Source organism: Sapajus apella, unplaced genomic scaffold (assembly GCF_009761245.1).
Source record: "Sapajus apella isolate SASKATOON/1434 unplaced genomic scaffold, GSC_monkey_1.0 scaffold25, whole genome shotgun sequence".
In the NCBI taxonomy this organism is placed as follows: domain Eukaryota; kingdom Metazoa; phylum Chordata; class Mammalia; order Primates; family Cebidae; genus Sapajus; species Sapajus apella.
In genome coordinates this window covers 14,195,975-14,218,435 of record NW_022436965.1, presented here as the reverse complement: position 1 = coordinate 14,218,435, position 22,461 = coordinate 14,195,975, and positions in this window count along the sequence as shown.

The window sequence follows — 22,461 nt, the reverse complement described above, 5'->3', positions numbered from 1 at the left end:
AGTGCCTAATGACCTACGAAGAGACTTAGACTCCCACACAATAATAGTGGGAGACTTTAACAGTCCACTGTCAATATTAGACATCAATGAGACAGAAAATCAACAAGGAAATCCAGGACTTGAATGCAGATCTGAACCAAGTGAACTTAGTAGACATTTACAGAACTCTTCACCCCAAGTCCACAGAATATCCATTCTTCTCAGCACCACATCACACTTACTCTAAAATCAACCACAAATTGGAAGTAAATCACTCCTCAGCAAATACAAAAGAATGGAAATTATAACAAACAGTCTCTCAGACTACAGTGCAATCGAATTAGAACGCAGGATTAAGAAATTAACTCAAATCCACACAACTTCATGGCAAATGAACAACTGGCTCCTGAATGTCGACTGGATAAACAGTGAAATGAAGGCAGAAATAAAAATGTTCTTCAAAACTAATGAAGAAACAACATACCAGAATCTCTGGGACACATTTAAAGCAGTGTCTAGAGGGAAATTCATAGCAATAAATGCCCACATGAGAAGTAAGGAAAGGTCTAAAATCGACACCCTATCATCCAAATTGAAAGAGTTAGAGGAACAAGATCAAAGAAACTCAAAAGCTAGCAGAAGACAAGAAATAACTAAGATCAGAGCAGAACTGAAGGAGATAGAGACACAAAAATCCTTCAAAAATCAGCAAATCCAGGAGCTGTTTTTTTGAAAAGATCAACAAAATGGATAGACCACTAGCCAGCCTAATTAGGAAGAAAAGAGAGAAGAATTAAATAGATGCAATAAAAAATGATAAAGGAGACATCACCACCTATTCCACAAAAATACAAACTACCATCAGAGATCAGAACAAACAACACTATGCACAAAAAACAGTAAATCTGGAAGAAATGGATAAATTCCTGGACACTTGCACTATCCCAAGACGAACCCAGGAAGAAGTTAAAACCCTGAATAGACCAATAACAAGGGCTGAAGTTGAGACAGCAATTAATAGCCTACCAACTAATAAAAGCCTGGGTCCAGACAAGTTTACAGCCGAAATCTACCAGACATAATAAGAGGAACTGGTACCATTCCTTCTGATACTATTCCAAACAATACAAAAGGAGGGAATCCTCCCCAACTCATTTTATGAGACCAACATCATCCTAATAACCAAACTGGGCAGACACACAACAAAAAAAGAAAACTTCAGGCCAATATCCATGATGAATATCGACGCAAAAATCTTCAATAAAATACTGGCAAACAGAATGCAACAGCAAATCAAAAAGCTTATTGATGATGATCAAGTAGGCTTCCCTAGGGATGCAAAGCTGGTTCGACATACGCAAGTCTATAAACGTAATCCATCACATAAACAGAATGAAAGACAAAAACCACATGATTATCTCAATACACGCAGAGAAGGCCTTCGACAAATTCAACAGCCCTTTATGCTAAAAACTCTCAATAAACTAGGTATCGATGGAACATATCACAAAATAATAAAAGTTATTTATGACAAACCAACAGCCAATATCATACTGAACAGGCAGAAACTGGAAACATTACCTTTGAAATCTGGCACAAGACAAGGATGCCCTCTCTCACCACTCCTCTTCAGTATAGTATTGGAAGTTCTAGCCAGAGCAGTCAGGCAAGAAAAAGAAATAAAGGGTATTCAATTAGGAAAAGAGGAAGACAAATTGTCTCTATTTGTAGATGACATGATTGTATATTTAGAAGACCCCATCACTCAACCCAAAATCTCCTGAAACTGATAAGCAACTTCAGCAAAATCTCAGGATACAAAATCAATGTGCAGAAATAACAGGCATTTCTATACACCAATAACAGACAGAGAGCCAAATCAAAAGTGAACTGCCATTCACAATTGCTACAAAGAGAATAAAATACCTAGGAATACAACTAACAAAGGATGTAAGGGACCTCTTCAAGGAGAACTACAAACTACTGCTCAAGGAAATAAGAGAGGAAAGAAACAGATGGAAAAACATTCCATGCTCATGGTTGGGAAGAATCAATGGTCATACTGCCCAAAGTAATTTATAGATTCAACGCCATCCCCATCATGCTAACAATGATCTTCCTCCCAGAACTGGAAAAAACCACTTCAGACCTCATATGGAACCAAAAGAGAGCCTGCAAAGCCAAAACAATCCTAAGAAAAAAGAACAAAGCTGGAGGCATCACGTTACCAGACTTCAAACTATACTGCAAGGCTACAGTAATCAAAACAGCATGGTACTGGTACCAAAACAGAGACATAGACCAATGGAACAGAACAGAGGCCTCAGAAGCAACAGCACACATCTGCAATCATGTGATATTTGACAAACCTGACAAAAACAAGCAATGGGAAAAGGATTTCCTGTTTAATAAATGATGTTGGGAAAACTGGCTAGCCACGTGCAGAAAGCAGAAACTGGACCCCTTCCTGACACCTTACACTAAAATTAACTTCAGATGGATAAAAGACCTAAACAGAAGACCTAACATCATAAAAGCCCTAGAAGAAAACCTAAGCAAAACCATTCAGGACATAGGCATAGGCAAGGACTTCATGACTAAAACAGCAAAAGCATTGGCAACAAAAGCCAAAATAGACAAAAGGGATCTAATTAAACTCCAGAGCTTCTGCACAGCAAAGGAAACAGTCATCAGAGTGAACACGCAACCAACAGAATGGGAAAAAAATGTTTGCAATCTACCCATCTGACAAAGGGCTAATATCCAGAATCTACAAAAACTAAAACAGATTTACAAGAAAACAAACAAACCAACCCATTCAAAAGTGGGCTAAGGACATGAACAGACACTTTTCAAAAGAAGACATATATGAGGCCAAGAAACATATGAAAAAATGCTCATCACCACTGGTCACTAGAGAAATGCAAATCAAAGCCACACTGAGATACCATCTCATGCCAGTTAGAATGGTGATAATTAAACAATCTGGAGACAGATGTTGGAGAGGATGTGAAGAAATAGGAACACTTTTACACTGTTAGTGGGAGTGCAAATTAGTGCAACCATTGTGGAAGACAGTATGGTGATTCCTCAAGGACCTAGAAATAGAAATACCATTTGACCCAGCAGTCCCATTACTGGGTATATACTCAAAGAATTATAAATTGTTCTATTATAAAGACACATGCACACGTAAGTTCATTACAGCACTGTTCACAATAGCAAAGACCTGTAACCAACCCAAATGTCCATCAATAATAGACTGGATAAAGAATATGTGGCACATATACACTCATAGGTGGGTATTGAACAATTAGAACATGTGGACACAGGGAAGGGAGCATCACATACTGTGGTCAGTTGGGTGGGGGCTAGGGGAGGGACAGTGGGGGATGGATAAGGTGGGGAGGGATAATCAGGGGAGAAATACCATATATTGGTGATGGGGGGATGAAGGCAGCAAACCACCTTGCCGTGTATATACCTATGCAACAGTCCTGCATGATCTGCACATGTACCCCAGAACCTAAAGTACAATAAAAAAAAAAAAGAAAGTATAGCCTTGTCGTCTACCTACATCATGACATATTATTGATGTGTGTACGTAGATTGTCAAAACTTAAAGATCATCTCATTCCGTCTTCTAACTTTTTGGAATGGCGATCTCAGTCCTAGGGAGGAAAAGGATTTTCTTCATGTCACTTAATTGCATTGGGTCATATATTTTATAAAGACCTCCTTACAGTAGCATTCATCTCTTTGTTTGTATGAATGTATTAGAAATGAGAAGAAAGATGGGATAGTTCAACTTAATTACAGCCTTTATATATATATATATATATATATATATATATACACATACATATATATATATATATATATGTATGTGTATATACTAAAGCAAAACACATGCCAAAAGTACATTTTTGACAATCAATTCAAATTAATGCTCCTGACTGATGTTTTCCATCTATATCCAACCAAGTACTGCTATATAGGAGGAATTTATTTCTATTTGTTCGTTGTCTCTTTTCTATCCTAATTGTTATTAACATGTAGAGTGATTTTAGGTTTAATTAAAGAAATAAACTAAAAAAAAAAAAGAAACTGATAAACTTTTTACATTCTCACTATGTATGAGTGAGCCAGTTTTTTAATATTCTGACCAACATTTGGTGCTGTCACTATTTAATATTTTAATTTTTATGATTAGATATGTATATTATACTTTTGTACCTTTGATATTCATTGTATAAATGCCTAGAGATGTTGAACATTTTTTTTGTGTGGTTATTTGACAGTTGTATATTTTCTTCATAGAAATATCTGTTTAAGTGTTCAGCTCCAAATCTATGTCCCCATGTAAAAAATTGGATTGCCATTTTGTTGTTGAATTGTAAGTTTTAAAAAATATATTTTGGATACTAGACCCTTATCAGACATATAATTTGCAAATATTTCCTCCCATTCTTGGGTTGTCTTTTCACTCTCTCAATGTGTCCTTTGAGACACATACTTTTAAATTTTGATGAAATACAATATATTTATTTTTTCTTTTGTTGTTCATATATTTAGCACATATCTGCAAAACCATTTCTAGGTCCAAGGTCATAAAAGCTGATCCCTGTAATTTCTTCTGAATATATATATATATATATATATTTTTTTTTTTTTTAGTTTTAGCTCTCATTCTTAGGGCTTTCATTCTTCATATGGCATCTTTAGATGCTGGTGTGTTTGTGTCTCTAAAAAAAATTTTGGCTGAATGTGGAGGCTCATGCCTATAATACCAACAAAAATGTTGGAGGCTGAGGCAGGAGGACTGCTTAAACCCGGAAGTTTGAGACCAGCCTGGGCAACATTGTAAGACCCTGTCACTCAAGAAAAAATTTAAAAGTCAGCCAGGTGTGATGGTGCACACCTATAGCCCCAGCTACTTGGGAGGCTGAAGTGGGAGGATTGCTTGAGCCCAGGAGTTTGAAGCAGCAGTGAGCCATGATTGTGCCGCTGCCCTCCACTCTGGCAATAGAGCAAGATCTTATCTCAAGAAAAAAAAAATTGTGGTAAAATACACATAACCTAAAATTTGGCAAATTAGCCTTTATAAGCATACAGTTCAGTAGCATCAAATATATTCATACATTGTGCAACCAATCCCCAAAACTCTTTTTATCTTGCAAAACTAAGACTCTGCATATATGCACCAACACTTGTTATTTTCTGTTTTTTAAAAAAATAGTAGCCTAATGGATATGAGTCAGTGTATCATTGTGGTTTTGATTTGTATTTGCCCAATGATTAGTAATGCTGAGCGTATTTTCATATGCTTGTTAGAAATTTATATATCTTCTTTGAAGAGATTTTTATTCAAGTCCTTTGCCCATTTTAAAATCAAGGTTTTCTTTCTTTTTTTTTGCTGTTGGAGTTGTAGGAATTCTTAATTTATTATGGCTATTAACTCCTTATCAGAGAGATGATTTGCAAGTATTTTCTCCCATTTTACCAGTGGCCTTTTCCTTCTGCTGCCTGTGTCCTTTGAGGTACAGAAGTTTTTAATTTTTATATAGCAAATTTATTAATTTTTTCTTTTGTTGCCTTTTCTTTTGGTGTGATACCCAAAAAATCATTGCCAAATCCAATGTCATGAAGCTTTTCTCCTTTGATTTCTTCCAAGAGATTTATAGTTTTGGCTATTATTTGTGGATCTTTGATTCATCATATTCTATCTTTGATGTGTTGAACTCTGTGAAAGCATCACTTTAAAAAAATTCAGACAAGAAATTTGGCAAGCAACTTTGAGTCTTTATTGGATTGAAGTTTAACTTGCAAAGTCATTTGTAAAGGACTGACAACTTCACATATTCCTACTTCACATATAGTAAATTATTATGTAGGCTCACTTATTTGTAGGTTCTTTTATGTAACAGATTAAATATTTGAAATTCTCTTTATATGAGAAAATTAAGCTTTGCATATTTCATTCACAATTCTTAGGTACATTGCTCCTGTAAAAACTACATGTCCCTATTATGATTTTTTTTCAGTTTATTGCTGGTTTTCAGGAAAACTAGGTTTAAAAAAATTTGTATTCTATGTATTACTTAAATGACCTGTCTCATTAGATATAATAGTCATAATTTTTTCCAATGGTTTCTATAGAATTGTCTATTTGGAAGAAAATATAGTCATCTCTATTTCCAGATGATGTTTGTCTACTAGTATAAACTTAGTGCATCATGTGAAAATACTTGTAGAGTCAGTAAGATGGTTATTTTAAGGTAATTAGCTCTACATTAAACATAGGCTGTTTTCCTTTAAAGATTAAAAACTATAGGCCGGGCGCGGTGGCTCACGCCTGTAATCCCAGCACTTTGGGAGGCCGAGGCAGGTGGATCACGAGGTCAAGAGATCGAGACCATCCTGGTCAACATGGTGAAACCCCGTCTCTACTAAAAATACAAAAAATCAGCTGCGCATGGTGGCGCATGCCTGTAATCCCAGCTACTCAGGAGGCTGAGGCAGGAGAATTGCCTGAACCCAGGAGGCGGAGGTTGCGGTGAGCCGAGATCGCGCCATTGCACTCCAGGCTGGGTAATAACAGCGAAACTCCGTCTCAAAAAAAAAAAGAATTGCCTGAAACCAGTAAAAAAAAAAATTTAAAAAAAAAACCCCCTAAGTTACAAGGAAAAATGTAATAATTACAATTGAAATAATCTATTCCATTAATTTTATCTCATTTTTCTTTCTTGCACTACTTAGTTACTAAGAGAATAGTTTTTTGTTTTTGTTGCTGTTGTTGTTGTTGTTTGTTTTAAGAGATGAGGTCCTGTTATGTTGTCCAGGTTGATCTTGAACTCCTTGGCTCAAGCAATCCACCTGCCTTGACCTCCCAAAGTTTTGCAATTACAGGCATGGAGAGCATAAATTTTGAAAATGGAAACCTGACATTTACTAACCATGTAACTTTTGGCAATTAAACCCTGTAAGGCTTAGTTTCTGTATCTAAAAATGTTATAATAGCCCCTACCTCATGAGGTTGTTGTTATAATTAAGTGAAATAATCCATGTGAAATTCTTAGTGTAGTGATGATACATAATAAGCATTAAATATAGTCATTATTGTTAATTTCTTGGGCAAGAAGCATAGAGCAATATTATATGATGATGTTATAGCAGGCAATCCTTTAATCTCCAAAACTTTAAAGTTGATATTCTTAGTGATTTAACATTAAACATGACGATTACCAGAGGTAGATTTACCTTGAATGAAGCTCCAGATTCAGTCTTATACTTATACATATCCCTTCCAAAGCCCTGAGTAATGTGTTCATATGATAATATATTTTGTAAAATTTGCAAAAGTAAGATATTTAAACATAAATGGCTAAGATAACCACTGTTTCTTTCCATGATGGCTTTCCCACCAGCATATTTCCACTGCTGCCAATTGGCATTGGAGTTACTATGGTATAACAGTTATTTACTGCTATGTAAAAAAATCCCCCAGACATAAAACAACGATCATTTATTAGTTCACAATTCTGTGGGTGGGCAATTTTGGCTGGCCTCTGATGGATGGTTCTATTGCTGGTCTCTCTTGGCCTTAATTATGTGGCTGCAGCCGGATAGTGGGATGCCTGGGGGATTGTAGAGTTCCTGATGACTTCACTAACATATTGAGGGTCACGGGGAAACTGGGCTTCATGTCCCTAGCATCTAGCAGGCTATAATGAACTTCTTCACATGGAAACTATGTTTCTTTTGCCAATACCACACTGTCTTGATTTGCTATAATTTTGAGTCCTCCAACTTTCTTTTCATAGTTGTTTTGGCAATTCTAGTTCCTTTGCTTTCCATGCAAATTTTGAAATAATCTTATCAATATCTGTCAAAAAAGCTCACTTGGAAATCTACTGGGATTGTACCAAGTCTCTACATTAAATTGAGGAAAATTGATATGTTAACAATTCAGTCTTTTAGTTCATAATGTGGTATGTTTTTCTATTTATTTAAATTTTAAAATTTCTTTTATTGGTGATTTGTAGCTTTTGGCATATAGTACATGTTCATATTTTATTAGATTAATTCCAAAGTATTCCACTTTTTTGTGATATGGTAATTAATATTTTTATCAATTTGAAGATTTAAATGTTCATTGCTAATATATAGAAATATGATTGACTCTTATATATTCACTTTGGTATGGCTTGGCTGTGTTCCCACCCAGATCTCATCTTCAATTCCCATATGTTGTGGGAGAGGCCCTGTGGAAGGTAATTGAATCATGTGGGCAGGTCTTTTCTGTGCTGTTCTTATAATAGTGAGCAAGTCTCATGAGATCTGATGGTTTTAAAAAGAGAAGTTCCCCTGCACAAGCTCTCTTTTTGCCTACTGTCATCCACACAAGACATGACTTGATCCTCCTTGCCTTCCACCATGATTATGAGGCCTCCACAGCCATGTAGAACTGTGAGTCCAATAAACCTCTTTCTTTTGTGAATTGCCCAGTTGTGGGTATGTCTTTATCAGTAGCATGAAAACAGAGTAATACACACTTTCAACCTACAACCTTGTTAAATTCACTTATTAGTTTTAAGAGATGTTTTATAGATTCTTTGAAACTTTTTACATGCACAGTCATGTCATGCAAATAGAGATTTTTGGTTTTTTTCTTTTCAATCTATATTCCTTTTCATTATTGTTTCTTGCCTTATTGCACTTGTCATGATTTCCAGTATGATGCTGTATAGCCACGTTGAGGAATGACATTTTGCTAGTTTCCTGATCTTCAGAGAAAGCATTCAGTATCTCACCATTTAGCATAATGTTGAATAGGAATGGTGAGAGAGTGGTAGGTGCTGATACCCTTTGTTAAGTTAGGAAGCTTCACCTATATTCTTAGTTTGCTGAGAGTTATTTTTCTTTTAAACCATGAATGGATGTTGAATTTTATTGAATGCTTTTTTATTCAATAAAATGATCATATAATTTTTCTTATTTACTCTGTTAATATGGTATAGTAGGCCATTTTTGCACTGCTGTAAAGAATTACCTGAGACTCGGTAATTTATAAGGAAAGAGACTTTATTGACTCAGAGTTCTGCAAGCTGTTCAGAAAGCATAGTGGCATCTGCTTGTGGGTAGGCCTCAGGAAGCTCCAATCATGATAGAAGGCAGAAGAGGAGCAGGCACATCACATGGTGAAAACGGGAGCAGGAGAAATGGGTAGGTGGAGGTGCCACACACTTTTCAGTGACCACATCTTGTAAAAACTCACTATGGTGAAGATAGCACCAAGCTGTAAGAAATCTGCCCCCATGACCAAACACCTCTCAACAGGTCCTACCTCTAGCATTGGGGATTATAATTCAACATGACATTTGGGCAGGAGCAGATGTCTAGACTATACCATATGGCGATTACATTGATTGTTATTTGAATATTGCAATAGTCTGAATTTCTAGGATGAACACTGCTTGATTGGGAAATGCTATTTTCATATATTTAGGGATTAAATTTGCTGATTCTAGTTTCTGTAAAATCTCTGTAAAAAGGATTTCTGTGAAATACTTTCCTTACTATCTTTAGATGTAGATTGTATTTTGGCATTGTGTTTTGAATTTTCTTACATTTCTCTTATTTTAGTCATCTCTTTTTACTTGCATCTTTATTTCAATTTATTTTTTCTTTCTGGCTTTATCTCCTGCTTTATAAAGACCATATCCACTAGCTTGTCTTGGAAGATGCTAATTTAATTCCTTTTCTTAAATTAAAATTTTTATTTTATTATGAATAGGTTGAAGTGTACAATCAGTAGAAGTCATTCATCTTACATCTAGCTACTAGACTGGCATTACATCTTTTCTGGTTTCGGCAATTGGGTTCTTTGATGTACTAGAACAAAGATACATTTCTTTTCATGTGGAAAAATTTTCTCTCTGAATAAAATAATTCTGATTTTCTTCTTCTTTATAAAAACATTTTATTGCTCTTTATGTTCTGGGGTACATGTGCAGAACATGCAGGATTGTTGCATAGGTACATACATGGCAATGTAGTTTGCTGCCTCTATCCCTGTCACCTGTATCTGGCATTTCTCCCCATGTTATCCCTCCCCAACTCCCTATACCCCACGGTCCCTCCCCTAGTGCCCCCCAACAGGCCTCAGTGTGTGATGCGCCTCTCCCTGTGTCCATGTGTTCTAACTGTTCAACACCCAGCTATGAGTGAGAACATGCAGTGTTTGATTTTCTGTTCTTGTGTCAGTTTGCTGAGAACGATGGTTTCCAGGTTCATCCATGTCCCCACAAAGGACACAAACTCAACGTTTTTTATGGCTGCGTAGTATAACATGGTGTATATGTGCCACATTTTCCTTGTCCAGTCTATCATTGATGGGCATTTGGGTTGGTTCCCAGTCTTTGCTATTGTAAACAGTGCTGCAGTGAACATACGTGTGCATGTATCTTTGTAATAGAATGATTTATAATCCTTTGGATATATACCTAGTAATGGGATTGCTGGGTCAAATGGTATTTCTATTTCTAGGTTCTTGAGGAATCGCCACACTGTCTCCCACAATGGTTGAACTAATTTACAATCCCACCAACAGTGTAAAAGTGTTCCTATTTCTCCACATCCTCTCCAGCATCTGTCTCCAGATTTTTTAATTATCACCATTCTAACTGGCATGAGATGGTATCTCAAAGTGGTTTTGATTTGCATTTCTCTAATGACCAGTGATGATGAGCATTTTTTTTTTTCATATGTTTGTTGCCCTCGTATATGTCTTCTTTTGAAAAGTGTTTGTTAGTATCTTTCACCCACTTTTGAATGGATTTGTTTGTTTTTTTTTCTTGTAAATCTGTTTTAGTTCTTAGTAAATTCTGGACATTAGCCCTTTGTCAGGTAGGTAGATTGCAAAAATTTTTCCCATTCTGTTGGTTGCCCATTCACTCTGATGATTGTTTCTTTTGCTGTGCAGAAGCTCTGGAGTTTAATTAGATCCCATTTGTCTATTTTGGCTTTTGTTGCCAATGCTTTTGGTGTTTTAGTCATGAAGTCCTTGCCTATGCCTATGTCCTGAATGGTTTTGCCTAGGTTTTCTTCTAGGGTTTTTATGGTGTTAGGTCTTAAGTTTAGATCTTTAATACATCTGGAGTTAATTTTAGTGTAAGATGTCAGGAAGGGGTCCAGTTTCTGCTCTATGTACATGTCTAGCCAGTTTTCCCAACACCATTTATTAAACAGGGAATCCTCTTCCCATTGCTTGTTTTTGTCAGGTTTGTCAGAGATCAATGTTTGTAGATGTGTGGCGTTGCCTCGGAGGCCTCTGTTCTGTTCCATTGGTCTATGTCTCTGTTTTGGTACCAGTACCATGCTGTTTTGATTACTGTAGCCTTGTAGTATAGTTTGAAGTCTGGTAACGTGATGCCTCCAGCTTTGTTCTTTTTGCTATGAATTTACATTGCTATGCTTGCTCTCTTTTGGTTCCATATGAAGTTTAAGGTGGTTTTTTCCAGTTCTGTGAAGAAGGTCAATGGTAGCTTGATGGGGATAGCATTAAATTTATAAATTGCTTTGGGCAGTATGGCCGTTTTCACAATATTGATTCTTCCTAACCATGAGTGTGGAATGTTTTTCCATCTGTTTGTGTCTTCTCTTGTTTCCTTGATCAGTGGTTTGTAGTTCTCCTTAAAGGGATCTTTTACATCCTTTGTTAGTTGTATTCCTAGGTATTTTATTCTCTTTGTAGCAATTGTGAATGGCAGTTCACTCATGATTTGGCTCTCTGTTAGTGTGTTATTGGTGTATAGGAATGCTTGTGATTTCTGCACATTGATTTTGTATCCTGAGATTTTGCTGAAGTTGCTTACCAGTTTCAGGAGATTTTGGGCTGAGATGATGGGGTCTTCTAAATATACAATCATGTCGTCTGCATATAGAGACAATTTGACTTCCTCCTTTCCTAATTGAAAACCCTTTATTTCTTTTTCTTCCCTGATTGCTCTGGCTAGAACTTCCAATACTATATTGAATAGGAGTGGTGAGAGAGGGCATCTTTGTCTAGTGCCAGATTTCAAAGGGAATGCTTCCAGTTTTTGCCCATTCAGTATGATATTGGCTGTGGGTTTATCGTAAATAGCTTTTATTATTTTGACATATGTTCTTTTGAAACCTAGTTTATTGAGAATTTTTAGCATAAAGGACTGTTGAATTTTGTTGAAGGCCTTCTCTGCATGTATTGAGATAATCATGTGGTTTTTGTCTTTGGTTCTGTTTATGTGGTGAATTACGTTTATAAACTTGTGTATGTTGAACCAGCCTTGTATCCCTGGGATGAAGCCTACTTGATCATGATGGATAAGCTTTTTGATGTGCTGTTGCAATTGGTTTGCCAGTATTTTATTGAAGATTTTTGCATCTATGTTCATCACGGATATTGGCCTGAAGTTTTCCTTTCTTGTTGAGGCTCTGCCAGGTTTTGCTATCAGGATGATGTTGGTCTCATAAAAATGACTTGAGAAGAATTCGCTCTTTTTCTGTTGTTTGAAATAGATTCAGAAGGAGTGGTATGAGCTCATCTTTGCATGTCTGGTAGAATTCAGCAGTGAACCCATTTGGAACTGGGATTTTTTTTTGGCTGGTAGGCTATTAATTTCTGCCTCAACTTCAGGCCTTGTTATTGGTCTATTCAGGGTTTTGACTTCTTCCTGGTTTAGGCTTGGGGGAGTGCAAGTGTCCCGGAATTTATCCATTTCTTCCGGGTTTACTAGTTTATGTGTATAGAGTTGTTTGTAGTAATCTCTGATGGTAGTTTGTATTTCTGTGGAATCTGTGGTGATATCTCCTTTATCGTTTTTTATTGCATCTATTTGATTCTTCTCCCTTTTCTTTTTTATTAATCTGGCTAGTGGTCTGTCTATTTTGTTTATCTTTTCAAAAAACCAGCTCCTGGATTTATTAATTTTTTGAAGGATCTTTAGTGTCTCTATATCCTTCAGGTCTGCTTTGATCTTCGTTATTTCTTGTATTCTGCTAGCTTTTGAGTTTTTTTCATCTTGCTCCTCTAGCTCTTTCAATTTTGATCATAGGGTGCCAATTTTAGATCTTTCCTTGTGTCTCGTGTGGAATTTATTGATATAAATATTCATCTAGACACTGTTTTAAATGTGTCCCAGAGATTCTGGTATGTTGTGTCTTCATTCTTGTTGGTTTCGAAGAACATCTTTATTTCTGCCTTCATTTCATTGTTTATCGAGTCAACATTCAAGATCCAGTTGTTCAGATGCCATCAAATTGTGCAGTTCTGAGTTAGTTTCTTAATCCTGAGTTCTAATTTGATTGCACTGTGGTCTGAGAGACTGTTTGTTATGATTTCTGTTCTTTTGCATTTGCTGAGGAGTGATTTACCTCCAACTATGTGGTCAGTTTTAGAGTAGGTGTGATGTGGTGCTGAGAAGAATGTATATTCTGCAGATTTGGGGTGGAGAGTTCTGTAAATGTCTATTAGGTTTGCTTGGTCCAGATCTGAGTTCAAGTCCTGGATATCCTTGTTAATTTTCTGTGTCGTTGATTTGTCTAATATTGACAGTGAAGTGTTAAAGTCTCCCACTATTATTTTGTGGGAGTCTGAGTCTCTTTGTAGGTCATTACAAACTTGTTTTATGTATCTGGGTGCTCTTGTATTGGCTCCATATATATTTAGGGTCAATAGCTCTTCTTCTTGCATTGATACTTTTATCATTTTGTAATGCCCTCCTTCATCTCTTTTGATCTTTGTTGGTTTAAAGTCTATTTTATCAGAGACTAGGATTGCAACTCCTGCTTTTTTTTGCTCTCCATTGCCTTGGGAAATCTTCCTCTATCCCTTTATTTTCAGCCTATGTGCATCCTTGCACGTCAGATGGGTTTTCTGGATATAGCACATCGATGGGTTTTGACTTTTTGTTCAGTTTCCCAGTCTGTGTCTTTTGATTGGGGCATTTAGCCCATTTACATTTAAGGTTAATATTGTTATGTGTGAATTTGATCCTGCAATTTTGATGCTAGCTGGTTGTTTTTCCCATTAGTTGACACAGTTTCTTCATTTTGTCGATGCTTTTTACCATTTGGCATGTTTTTGCAGTAGCTGGTACTGGTTGTTCCTTTCTATGGTTAGTGTTTCTTTCAGGAGCTCTTATAAGGCAGGCCTGGTGATGATGAAATCTCTGAGCAATTGCTTGTTCGTAAAGGATTTTACTTCTCCTTCACTCATGAAGCTTAGTTTTGCTGGATATGAAATTCTAGGATGAAATTTCTTTTCTTTAAGGATGTTGAATATTGGCCCCCACTCTCTTCTGGCTTGTAGGATTTCTGCTGAGAGATCTGCTGTGAGTCTGTTGGGCTTCCCTTTGTGGGTAACCCGACATTTCTCTCTGGCTGCCCTTAGCATTTTTCCTTCATTTCAACCCTGGTGAATCTGATGATTATGTGCCTTGGGGCTGCTCTTCTTGAGAAATATCTCTGTGATGTTCTATGTATTTCCTGGACTTCAATATTGGCCTGCCTTGCTAGGTTGGGGAAGTTCTCCTGGCTAATATCCTGAAGAGTGTTTTCCAGCTTGGATTCATTCTCTTCGTCACATTCAGGTACACCTATCAAATGTAGATTAGGTCTTTTCACATAATCTCATAATTCTTGGAGGTTTTGTTCATTTCTTTTTACTCTTGTTTCTCTAATCTTGCCTCTTATTTTATTTCATTGAGTTGATCTTCAATCTCTGGTATCCTTTACTCTGCTCGTTCAATTTGGGTATTGAAGCTTGTATATGCTTCGTGAAGTTCTCGTGTTGTGTTTTTCAGCTCCATCAATTCATTTATATTCTTCTCTATGCTGTTTATTCTCATTAGCATTTCATCAAACCTTTTTTCTAGATTCTCAGTTTCTTTGCATTGGGTTAGAACATGTTCTTTTAGCTCCGAGAAATTTGTTATTGCCCACTTTCTGAAGCCTATTTCTGTCAATTCATCAGACTCATTCTCCATCCAGCCTTGTTCCCTTGCTGGTGAGGAGTTGTGATCCCTTGGAGGAGGAGAGGTGTTCTGGTTTTGGGTGTTTTCATCCTTTTTGCCCTGGTTTCTTTCCATCTTTTTGGATTTATCTACCTGTGGTCTTTGTAGTTAGTGACTTTCGGATGGGGTCTCTGAGTGGACATCCGTTTTCTTGATGAAGTTATTTCTTTCTGTTTTTTAGTTTTCCTTCTGACAATCAGGCCCCTCTGCTGTAGGACTGCTGGAGGTCCACTCCAGACCCACTTGCCTGAGGATCACCTGTGGTGGCTGCAGAACAGTAAGAGTTGCTGCCAGTTTCTTCTTTCATCTCTGTCCCAGAAGAATACCTGCCAGATGTCAGCCTGAGCTCTCCTTTATGAGGTGTCTCTTTGGACACACAGGGGTTGAGGAGCTGCTTGAGGAGACATTCTGTCCCTTAAAGGAGCTCAAGTGCTGAGCTGTGAACTTTGTTGTTCTGTTCAGAGCTGCTGGAAAAGTATGTTTAAGTCCACTGCAGCGGAACTCATAAATGCCTTTTTTTCCAGGTGCTCTGTCCTGGGAATGTGGGGCTTTATTTATAAGTTCCTGATGTGCTGCTGCCTTTTTTCAGAGATGCCCTGCCCAGCTAGAGATAGCATAGTCAGAGTCTGCCAGCAGAGGCATTGCTGAGCTGCCATGGGCTCTGCCCAGCTGCTGTGTGAACTTCTTGTGTGTGTGTGTGTGTTTTTTTTTTTTTTTTTTTTTTTTTTTATAGAGGTATAGGTAGCACTGCCTCGGTTATGGCAGTATACCTCAGTAATGACAGACTGTCTCTGTAATGGTGGACTGACTCGGTAATGGTGGACTGCCTTGGTAATTATGGACTGCCTCAGTAATGGCGGACTGCCTTGGTAGTGGTGGACTGCCTTGTTAATGTCGGCGCCCTTCCCCCCACATAGCTGGACTGTCCCAGGTACAGTTGTGCTTGCTGTGAAACTCTCAATCCAGAGCTTTTCAGATTGCTGCTCTTTTTTGTGGTGGGACCGGTAGAGCCAGATCACCTGGCTCCATTTCAGCCCCCTTTTTTTCAGTTTAATGGGCAACTGTGTCTCCCAGGTGTTCCAGGTGCCAGCTGAAATAGCCACCCAGATTTGTGTGAGTTTTTGTGCAGCGACCTGCTGCACCGACTGAAACAACCATGCTGGAGACTCATGGCGCTTTTCCTCCCAGGAATCTCCTGGTCTGTGGGCAGTAAAATCTCATTTGGAAATGCGGTGATCACTCACCCTCTGTGTTCTCACTGGGAACTGCACTCCAGAGCTGTTCCTATTTGGCCATCTTGGATCATACATGCCTCTCCTGTTTTTTATTTCTCAACCCATGTTTCTATTTAGACATGCTTAGGTATCTGATAATGACTGGATATACTTTATCTCCAAATACCTTGTCTGGTTTCTGCTGTGATGAACACTGGAGATTGTAGTTTTTGTCAAAATATAACAAGAGAGAAAATAATAAAGTAGAAGAATTAAAGAATATGACTGTTTGTTATTCCTGCTTTGACTGATATAATTGGAAGACAGTCATTTTTTTGCTGGTTATTTTATTCACTGTGTCTCAGAGTTAGAGACACATAATAAAGAATAGCCTGGCACATGCTTGTGATCCCATGAAGGGATATTAGGGTGTCAATAAGCAAGCTAAATCCAGTCACTGGACATATCTTTTGCCCTATCTTAAAATCATTTGAATAAATATTTCTTGGTTAATTGATAAATTTATATCTATATCTGAATATGATTGTTGGAGCGCTAGGGGCAAATTTTCCCTTATGTTTGGGTATTTAAGTCCCCATTCCCCATTGTATTCCTAGAATAGTATTTATTAGATGCTCAATAAATATTTGTTGACAAAGATAATTAACAAATCATGAAAGATAAAAGGGGATGTATAAAAAATTCTAGAGTTTGCCTGGTTTACTCTATTCAATTATAATGTGAAGTCTTTATAAACTGAATAGAAATTAATAGATTTGTTGGAGTGGTTAGGTTCTAATATTATCTTACAAATTATATGAATGTATATTCAACTTCATTGTATACAAGAATGGAAAAATTACCATGAACACAGAGAAAATTAAAATAATTGTCATAGACTCCTTTGATCAACTTTAAACAAATAAATTCAAAAAGATGGTTGAAAAGCTGTTTCTCTAGGAAAATACAAATCACCCAACTTGATGATGAAAATATAAAATGTAAACATACTGATTTTCTTGGAAGAAAAAGAGGAAGTTAAGAGTGACCCACTAACAAATATCAAGCCCAGACATCTTCACAGATGGTATCATTCAAACCTCCAAAGAACAAATAATCTCAATGCTATTTCAACTGTTTCAATGCATAAAGAAGGAAAGTTTCCAAATAGTCTCCATGATGCCAGAAAGCAATATTCCAAATTGTGATAAATGCAGTACAGAAAAAGAAAATGATTAATGTAATTTGTGAGTATCAGTGCAAAACCCTAAAGAAATTAGATAATAACATCTATTAATAATTTAAAATAACATATACTAAGTAAAGGTTCTGTCAGGAATGAACTAATGGTTCAATATTAAGAAATATATTGTAGATTCTGGATAGTAGCCCTTTGTCAGATGGGTAGATTGCAAAAACTTTTTCCCATTTTGATGGTTGCCAATTCACTCTAATGATTGTTTCTTTTGCTGTGCAGAAGCTCTTTAGTTTAATTAGATCCCATTTGTCTATTTTGGCTTTTGTTGCCAATGCTTTCAGTGTTTTAGTCATAAAATCCTTGCCTATGCCTATGTCCTGGATGGTATTGCCTAGGTTTTCATCTAGGGTTTTTATGGTGTTAGGTCTTACATTTAAATCTTTAATCCATCTGGAGTTAATTTTAGTGTAAGATGTAAGAAAGGGTTCCAGTTTCAGCTTTGTGCATGTGGCTAGCCATTTTTCCCAACACCATTTATTGAACAGGGAATCCTTTCCCCATTGCCTGTTTTTTGTCAGGTTTGTCAAAAATTAGATGGTTGTAGATGTGTGGCATTGCTTCTGAGACCTCTGTTCTGTTCCATTGGTCTATATATCTGTTTTGGTACCAGTGCCATGCTGTTTTGATTACTGTAGCCTTGCAGCATAATTTGAATTCTGATAGCATGATGCCTCTGGCTTTGTTCTTTTTGCTTAGGATTGTCTTGGCTATGCGGGCTCTCTTTTGGTTCCATGTGAAGTTTAAGGTGGTTTTTTTCCAGTTCTGTGCAGAAGGTTGATGGTAGCCTGATGGGGATAGCGTTGAATCTGTAAATTACTTTGGGGAGTATGGCCGTTTTCACAATATTGATTCTTCCTAGCCACGAACATAGGATGTTTTTCCATCTGTTTGTGTCCTCTCTTATTTCCTTGAGCAGTGGTTTGTAGTTCCCCTTGAAGAAGTCTTTTACATCCTTTGTTAGTTGTATTCCTAGGTATTTTATTCTCTTTGTAGCAATTGTGAATGGGAGTTTGCTCATGATTTGGCTCTCTGTTTGTCTGTTATTGGTGTATAGGAATGCTTGTTATTTCTGCACATTGATTTTTGTATCCTGAGACTTTGCTGAAGTTGCTTATCAGCTTAAGGAGTTTTTGGGCTGAGACAATGGGGTCTTCTGAATATACGATCATGTCATCTGCAAATAGAGACGATTTGACTTCCTCTTTTCCTAACTGAATATGCTTTATCTAGAATCTACAAAGGACTAAAGCAGATTTACAAGAAAAAACACACAACCCCATCAAAAAGTGGGCAAAAGATATGAACAGATACTTTTCAAAAGAAGACATTTATGAGGCCAATAAACATAAGAAAAAATGCTCATTATCACTGGTCATTAGAGAAATGCAAATCAAAACCACATTGAGGTACCATCTCATGCCAGTTAGGATGGTGTTCATTAAAAAATCTGGAGACAACAGATGCTGGAGAGGATGTGGAGAAAAAGGAATTCTTTTACACTGTTGGTGGGAGTGTAAATTCGTTCAACCATTGTGGAAGACAATGTGGCAATTCCTTAAGGATTTAGAGATAGAAATTCCATTTAACCCAGCAATCCCATTACTGGGTATATACCCAAAGGATTATAAATCATTCTATTATAAAGACACATGCATACATATGTTCGTTGAGTTGCTGTTTACAATAGCAAAGACCTAGAACCAACCCAAATGCCCATCAATGATAGACTGGACAAAGAAAATGTGGCACATATACACCATGGAATATTATGCAGCCATAAAAAACGATGAGTTCATGTCCTTTGTAGGGACATGGATGAATCTGGAAACTATCATTCTCAGCAAACTGACACAAGAACAGAAAACCAAACACTGCATGTTCTCACTGATAGGTGGGTGTTGAACAATGAGAACACATGGGCACAGGGAGGGGAACATTACACACTGGGGTCTGTTGGTGGGTGGAGGGCTAGGGGAGAGACAGCGAGGGGAGCAAAGAGGCTGGGGAGGGAAAACACTGGCAGGAACACCTGATGTAGGCAATGTGGGGGGATGTAGACTCAAACACCATGGCATGTGTGTACCCATGCAACAACCCTGCAGGATATGCGCATGTATCCCAGAGCTTAAAGTATAATTAAAAAAAAAATCTATATCTATATCTCTTTCTTTCTATATATATATGTAGATTTAATTTATATATTTAATAGGCTAAATGGTTAAAAGTGGGATATTTTCATAGATACTGAGAAGGCATTTGATAAAATTCAACATTCATTTCCAAGGAAAGATAAACAAACAATATCAAGAACAAATTTCTTTATTTCTCTTTTCAGCAAGGTAAGTTAATAATTCACCGAAGGTCATAAAACTGGTAAAGATAGGTCCTTGGATTTGAACCTACATAGCTTTTTGTACAGAGATAATTTAATCCTGTATAACTACAAACAAACACTAGTGCTTCCCAACCTTCTTCATGTTGTGGTACATATAGAAAATGAAAATATTTTTATGATGTGCTGGGAAATCAATCAAAGCTGCATGTAGAGGCAGTTGCTTAAGGCCTGGGTTACTTGAGGACCAGCTTAGCTGCTCCAGGGTCTGGGGGGACCAATATTTTGGCCCATTTTAACTTGCGGAGGTTTGCCTACTCTATACTAAAAGAAAGCACAGTCTACATCTAGAATCAAAATAATATGGGAATCTGATATGTACTAAAGGTGAAATTTCAGAGCAATATGAAAAATAGATTATTTACTAATTTAGTATTGGGACAACTGGCTTTCCATTTGTGGAAAAATCTAGCTAAATGTCTACCAACTTCTAAACTGTCAGAAATAAATGAAAAAGAAAACAATAAAATATTCAAGGAAAAGATACAAATTTAAACAAAAATTTTGGTATGATAAAGAATTTTTAACTGACATACAAAAAATGACAGAAAGAAAAATACTGAAAGGTAGCCATTATCAAAGAAAATGAAGCTTTCTGTACAACAAGAAATGTTCTAAACAAAGTCAAAAGACAACTGGTAAATTACAAAAAAAATTTCAGGTAAAACACCAATTTTCTTAGCATTGAAGAATTCTTAAGAGTCAATAAGAAAAGGACAAGCTATAAAAATAAAAAAATTAGCAAAATATATAAATAGATGTTTTACAGAAAACTAAATGTAAATGGATTGTAAACACATGAAATTATTCTCAACCTTATTTACAAAGATATATATATATCTTTGTAATATAATATATATATATTTTGTAATAATATATATATATATAGAAACAGAAAACCTACAAAGGTGATATCATCTGTCACATATCAGATTATTAAAAAGGATTAGCAAGTTGGATAATATAGTAATGTTAGCAAGAATATGAGAAAAGGCATACTCCCATCCACTGTCAGTGAGAGTACAAATTGAGAAATACTATTCTATGGAGGACAATTTAGCAATATCCATTAAAATTAAACCTATATAAAGCAATTCCACTTTTAGGAATTTATCCAGTGGACATGCATTCACAAAGCTGAAAAGATGCAAGATGTTGAAGTGTAATTTGTAGTGAGAAAAAATAGGCAACTAGATGTATAGCATTATGTATAGCAATAGGAAAAACTGTGGCTTTTAAAAATAAATGAGATAGACGTTACAAAAATATATAGAACAAGTCACATTTCTCCATTTGTGTAAAGCAAAGGAATTAAAAAAATAACTACTAAAATGTAGATACATATATAAATGTATAGAACTTCTGCAAAGAGAAGTAGAAAACCCTTGTTAGAGGTAATTTTCAGACATAACTGGCTTAGGTTGTGTAGTAGAAAGGAACTCCTTGTTCTATTTGAAGTTTTTTTCCCCTTAGTACATGTGCTGTCTCATGAAAATAAAAGAAAGCAGCCAGGAGCAGTGGCTCATGCTTGTAATGCCAGCACTTTGGGAGGCCCAAGGCAGGAGGATTGCTTGAGCCCAGGAGTTCGAGATCAGTCTGGGCAACAGAGCCCAAGACTCAGTCTCTATGGAAAATAAAAATAAAAAAATTAGCCAGGCATGGTGGTGAGGCCCTGCAATATTAGCTACTTGAGAGGCTGAGGCAGGAGGATCACCTGTGTCTAGGAGTTCAAGATTGCTTTGTGCTATGATTGCACCACTTGCACTCCAGCCCATGTAATAGAGTGAGACCCTGTCTCCAAAATAAATAAAAAATAGAAATAACAAATTGTTCTTAATGATACTTATCATTTTAGGAAGTCTTGTGTCCTACGGGCGGTGAGGGGTAGCGGGGAGGACATCTTGCTGATCTTATCTGGAAAGGCCCTTCTCCAGATAAAACATATCATAAAATATCTCAACGATTCGTTTATATCTTTGAGGTTGTAACCAAGTTATAATGTTTCATGTTCTACTTAATCAAAGATGCATTTGTTAGGGCCAGAAATAGACACCAGAATATAAGGCCAGACTTTTTACCCCAATCCTATTTCCTCTCAGATTTGTATAGTAAGCTTACTTTGATATGAATCTCTGGAGGGGAAATTTTCCAGAAAAGATGCTGGAAGGTGGTTGAGAGTGCTAATGAGGATGAAAAGAAAGAGGTAAATGAAGTCTACATTTTAGGTGTCTTTATCTGACTCTTTTGCTCTTAGTCTACTGGGGCTTATTTCCAGGACTGAAGTAGAGATTAGCCATTGAACTGCAAATATTGGCCCATTGTTATTAGGGAGAATTGAAATTAAATTTGTAATAATAATGTTGAAGGAGAGAAGTGGCAAAATTTTAGGGAGACATGTACATGGTGACATAACCATCTCTTACAGTGAGAGAAATACAAACTCAGAAGGGAGGGAAAATGGACATTTCAACAAATTCAACTTCTGGACAACTAAAATGTATTTTAAACCAGGTTTTTTCATAGTAGAGGACTTTTGCCATTAAAGCCTTTTCTTTCTTTTTCCCC